Genomic DNA, 6,396 nt, shown 5'->3' on the forward strand with positions numbered 1-6,396 from the left:
ATATTATACTACTTGTGGGCTAGTACAGTAATATACTAGTTCAAAACAAATCTTTTCCTACTTGTTTTGTTTCATGGATTGTCTTGTTAGTTTTGTATTGAGGTGAAGTGACGTGAGGTGATTCTCGTTCTAAGACCCAAGTCCTAGATGTACTAACGGGGAGTTAGTAGTCTTCGCACCGTGAAGAAGAGGAAAGACCCAAAACTGGATAACTAAGATCCAAGACCGGCAAAAGCTAAGGAAGCCAAGTCCACACAAAGGCTCTACAACAACTTTGAAGAAATAGCGGGGAGTTATTGTCCAAGATAAGTTGTGTAGGTAATACATTTATTTTGAGGTGGTGACCCTTGTGTTACGCACCAAGATAAATACTTGTAAAGGGTGTAAAGGCTTTTCCGCCTATTAAAGGAGCGAGTTTATTATAAGGAAAAATCCCGAGTCCGGGAGAGGAGCTCGGGGATTAGAGTAGGGGTGAGCGAATCTATTAGAGGTTGCACCATCGCGAACCAGGATAAAATCACCGTGTGGTATTTTCTTTCCTTGCACTTTATCTTCCGCACATATAAACTGCATAACCACTCGGTAAAGTTTTAAAAAGGGATAAAATATTTTTAAAATGCCACAAAAATTTTTAAATTGGTAATTAAGCTATTCAACCCCCCTTCTAGCTTAAAATATCCCTCAGACGGGACCTTACAATTGGTATCAGAGCTAGTTGACACATACTGTGAATTTGGGCATACCACCTATGGGAACTCTGCTTGGTGAATGAGTCACCGAAGCCAGGATCTCCGACCATAGGGTGGCGGTAGATCGGTGGATACGATTACCGGCTGATCTAATAGGTACCATTGTATGGTGACATGGGTTGGACCCATGACCATGTACAATTGGTATCAGAGCAGTGCTTTTTAACGTGTTTGTTAAGTGATTTGCAGATTTACAGGCACAACAAAAAGTGATCCGGAATGACAAATATTAATCCCGTTGGATGTGGTGAAGGTCTATCTAGCTCACGACCTCTTCTATTTGACGGCACCAACTTTGCAACATGGAAAACAAGGTTTCGCATTTATGCTAGATCTCAAGGAGTCAAAGTTTGGATGGCTATCGAAGATGGTGTTCGCATTCCTACCAAAACTATCGATGACACCATCGTCGAAAAGAAGGTTAGTGAATACAACTTAGAGGAAGAAGCCACAATGAATATAGCTGCAAAGGCGGAAATGGTTCTCACAAGTGCACTTGCAGAAAAAGAATATAAAAGAGTAAATAATTGCAAGTCGGCATAAGAAATGTGGAACAAATTAGTGGTAACCTATGAAGGAACCACTGATATAAAAGATTCTCGGATGGATACATTGATCCAAGAATATGAGAACTTTAAACTCCAAGAAGGAGAAAATATCTTCGATATGGAAACAAGATTTACTCGTATAATCGATGAGTTATCTCAACTTGGAAAGAATTATACTCAAAATGAAAAGAATAGAAGAGTGCTCAAATCTCTACCTCCTAGTTGGAAGGTTAAAGTCACTACTATAAAAGAGATGCACAACTTAAATGAGTATAAGATTGATATCCTATTCGGAAATCTTCGTGCTTACGAAGAAGATAACGTTCCGGAAAAGCTTGCTTCAAAGATGGAGGATAAAAAGAAAAATTTGGCTCTAAAGACCATATTAATTGATGAAGATGAAAACGACGAAGAGTTAAACGAGGAACTCCAAAATCTCGATGAGAGTGAAATTGCTCTACTCACGAGACAACTTCGTCGTGTGCTTCAAAGCAAAGCTCAAAGATATGGAAAGGGCTTCCTAAAATCAAATAATCAACAAAGAGTTTTTAACTCAAATGGAAGGCCAAATTACTCTCAAAATTATTCTTCCAATTATAAGAGTAATTATCCGTCAACGAGCTACAATAAAGGTAAAGGCAATCAAAATATAAATACATATAGCAATGCCAATGCCTCTACAAACCATCCGGTTTACACTCCTCCAAAACCCAAAGAATCATCTCCGGAGGAAACACAAGATGTGTATTTCGAGTGTAAACAACCCGGTCATTATAAAAGAGAATGTCCTAAACTTTCAAAGGGACGAAGTCTCGTGGACGAAAATGGTTGGGATCTAAGTCAAGATGAAGAAGCTCCAGAAGCTAGTGAAGAAGTGGTCAATCTATGCTTGATGGCTCTCGGAGATGAAACCACCTCAACGAAAATCTCCTCTTCAAATCAAGAGGTAACATCTAACTATGTCTCAATTAAATCTTTATTAGATGAATCTAATTTATCTCTCATAGATATGAATAACCATGATTTAATTGAACTTGTAGTAAATTATAAGAATAAATATAAAGATGTTGAACAAAGGTTTCATTTGTTATGGTCCGAGAAGATGAAAATTGAGAAAATTCATCATACTCAAAATAAAGAATATACTCGGATGATGGACTCAAAAGTGCAAGATGAGAATGAGATTACATCTCTAAAAGATCAAAACCATCTCATCAAGATTGAGGTAAATAAACTTCAAGAAAACATACTCAATCTTGAAACGGAGAATATATCATTAATTCTCAAAGACGAAGAGATGGAATGTGAAAAGATACAATTGAATGATAATATTTGTAAACTTCACGTTGATCTATTGAACTTAAAGATTCTAAATGAATCAAATGTTTAAGATATAGAAACATCTTATAAAAACAATCTTGATAAAGAAAAAGAGCTATTAGAAACCAATGAGCTTAAAAATGAAGCTCTAAGGTTAAAAGAAGAAAATTATAAACTCATAGCTCAAGTTAAGGATCAAGAAAGAATCCCTAACAACAAGATTGATGCCTTAAAGAAAGAAAATGAAAATCTTGAAAAAGTCATTCAAAGATTTACAAAAGGCAATAAGATGTTGGATCAAATGGTGCATACAAAAACCTCATATAATCATGAAGTTTTGGGATATAATAAGAATTCTCCTCCTAAAGAAAATACTCGGAGATTTGTATCACCAATAAAAACTTCACCCGAATCACCATCTTATAAATGTTCTTATTGCAATAAAATGGGACATACCATTCAATATTGCAAATTCAAAAATGGTGAAATTAAGGGGAAGCATGTATGGATTCGCAAGGAATCATACAAGAAAGATGATAAACGTGTGCCTCACAAAAATATGGAATATAAAAATCCAAGGCAACATTGGTCTCATCAACCAACTATGTTTCAAAATAGAAACACACAATATCATGTAAATGGTAATGTATTTAGAAGGCAACAACCTCTTAGTAGAAATACATATGCTAATTACCATGCTAATAATAGATATAATGTTTATCATGCTCCATCAAGATTTCATGATAGCTCTAGGTATTATCTACCTCAAACTAGGCCTTATGCATCTAGAAATACTTACATGCCTAATGATAATTATACCATGCCTAGATTCTTTCATAAATTAAATGTTATATATGATGTACTAACCCCAGGACCCTCAAGACAAAGGGGTACCTATAAATTTAACTAATCATGTATGTAGGTCTGTCTTGCCATAAAACAAGACATATAGTACCTTGATAGTGGATGTTCAAGACATATGACCGGTAATAAGTCACTCTTGAACAACATGAGCGTAACATTTGGTGATAGTAGTAAAGGAAACATTATCGGCATCGGAGATATCGGAAATGGGAAAGTTAAAATTTCCGACGTTCAATTGGTCAACGGGTTAAGGTATACAATCTTCTCTCCAGCAGTTAACTATGCGACAATGACTACAAGGTAATTTTCTACACTACTCATTGTTCTATATTAGATAAATTTGGAAAGTTGGTTCTCACTTGCCCTAGAAATAAAAATGTGTATACATGTGACATGAGCAAGCAAGTAAACGTATGCCTAATCACTATAAATGATGATCCATGGCTATGGCATCGAAGATTAGGACATGCCAACATGAAGTTGATTAAGAATATATCAACTAAAGACCATGTCCGAGGTATACCAAAACTAAACTATCATAAAGATCATACTTGTGAAGCTTGCAAAGTTGGTAAACAAATTCGAGCTTCTCACAAAACAAAGTTTATGGTATCTACCTCGAGACCTCTCGAGCTACTATATATGGATCTTATTGGTCCGGTTCCAATACAAAGTCTCGGAGGTTACTCATATACGTTGGTAGTTGTGGATGATTATTCATGATTCACATGGACTGAATTTCTCAAAGCCAAAAGTGATGCTTTTGAGTCCTTCTCATCCTTATGTAAAAGGATTCAAAATCAACAAAATAAAACCATAGTCTATATAAGGACTGATCATGGTAAAGAATTTTAGAATTCAAGTTTCACCAACTTTTATGATGAACATGGCATCACACATAATTTTTCCGCTCCATACACTCCTCAATCCAACGGAGTAGTTGAACGGAGAAATAGAACACTTCAAGAAATGGCTAGCACAATGCTAAATGAATATCGTCGACCTAAATATTTTTGGGCCGAGGCTATATCAACCGCTTGCCATATTCTTAATCGGGTTTTGCTACGACCTATAAAACAAAAGACTCCTTACGAGTTATATTTTGGAAAAACTCCGAAACTAAGCTACTTTCGAGTATTCGGAAGCAAGTGCTTCATATTAAATTCAAAAGAGAACCTTACTAAGTTTGATCCTAAATCAAATGAAGGTATATTTCTTGGATACTCGAATAATAGTAAAGCTTATCGAGTGTTAAACCTCAAATGGCTTGTGGTGGAAGAATCTATGAATGTCACTTTTGATGAAAGTAAACCACCGGCGAAATATAAAGATCTTGTTGATCAAGAAAATTTTGAACAAGATAATATTGAAAAGGTTATTCGACAATTCGAAAATATGGATCTCGGGACTCCCGTACATAAAAATCCATTAGAATTAGACGAAAAGGAAGATGAACTTCCTCAAGCAATTCCCACTATAAAAAGTCATCCATTAGATAATGTACTTGGAGACTTAAGGAAGGGAGTTCAAACGCGGTCGCAAGTTCAAAACGTTATGAATCATCTTAATTTTCTATCTCAAATAGAACCTAAGACCGCAAAAGAGGCTTTATTAGACGAGGATTGGATTTCTGCTATACAAGATGAATTACTCCAATTTACTTGTAGTAAAGTATGGGAACGTGTCCCTAAGCCTCATGATACTTCCATTATTGGCACAAAATGGGTATTTCTAAATAAATTAGACGAGAATGGAATGGTAGTTCGAAATAAAGCAAGGTTAGTTGCACAAGGATATACCCAAATGGAAGGTATAGACTTTGATGAAACATATGCACCTGTAACAAGAATTGAATCAATTCGAATGCTATTGACTTATGCTTGTCATAAAAATTTCAAAGTCTATCAAATGGATGTGAAATCTGCATTCTTGAACGGGATTTTGGAAGAGGAAGTATATGTGAAACAACCTCCTGGGTTTGAAGATGTAACACATCCCGATTATGTCTATAAACTATATAAAGCTCTATATGGCTTAAAATAAGCCCCAAGAGCATGGTACGGAAGGTTGAGAAGGTTCCTACTGGACAATAAATTTAAGATGGGAATGGCCGATAAAACCTTATTTACGGGGCAAGAAAAAGATGATATATTGCTCGTACAAATATACGTAGATGACATCATCTTTGGGTCAACAAATGATGCACTATGTAAAGAATTCTCTGATAACATGAGTAAAGAATTCGAGATGAGTATGATGGGAGAATTAAACTTCTTTTTAGGATTGCAAATAAGGCAATCCAATGAAGGCATCCATATCTCGCAATCCAAGTATTGTAAAGAGATGTTGAAAAAGTTCGAAATGGATAATGTTAAACCCATCTCTACTCCCATGTCTACATCCGATAAATTAACGGAAGATCCAAAAGGAATTCCCGTAGACACAAAGAAATATCAAGGAATGATCGGTAGCTTGCTCTATATAACTGCAAGTCGTCCTGATATTCAATATAGTGTTTGTAAGTGTGCTAGGTTTCAAGTAGCACCTAAAGAATCTTATCTATCCGCGGTAAAAAAGATATTGAGATATCTTAAAGGAACCACCGATGTTGGTCTTTGGTATCCAAAAGGAATACCATTTGACTTAGTATGTTTTTCTGATTCGGACTATGCCGGGCATTTAGTCGACAGAAAAAGTACTAGTGGTACTTGTCAGTTTCTCGGTGGATGTTTAGTCTCGTGGTTTTTGAAGAAACAAAATTCCGTATCCATCTCAACAACCGAGGCTGAGTATATAGCAGCTGCAAAGTGTTGTGCTCAAATACTGTGGATGAAGCAAACACTAGCTGACTATAATATAAAATTTGACGTGATCTCAATCTTATGTGATAATACGAGTGCTATTGATCTTAGCAA

This window comes from Apium graveolens, chromosome 4 (genome assembly GCF_009905375.1).
Source record: "Apium graveolens cultivar Ventura chromosome 4, ASM990537v1, whole genome shotgun sequence".
NCBI lineage: Eukaryota > Viridiplantae > Streptophyta > Magnoliopsida > Apiales > Apiaceae > Apium > Apium graveolens.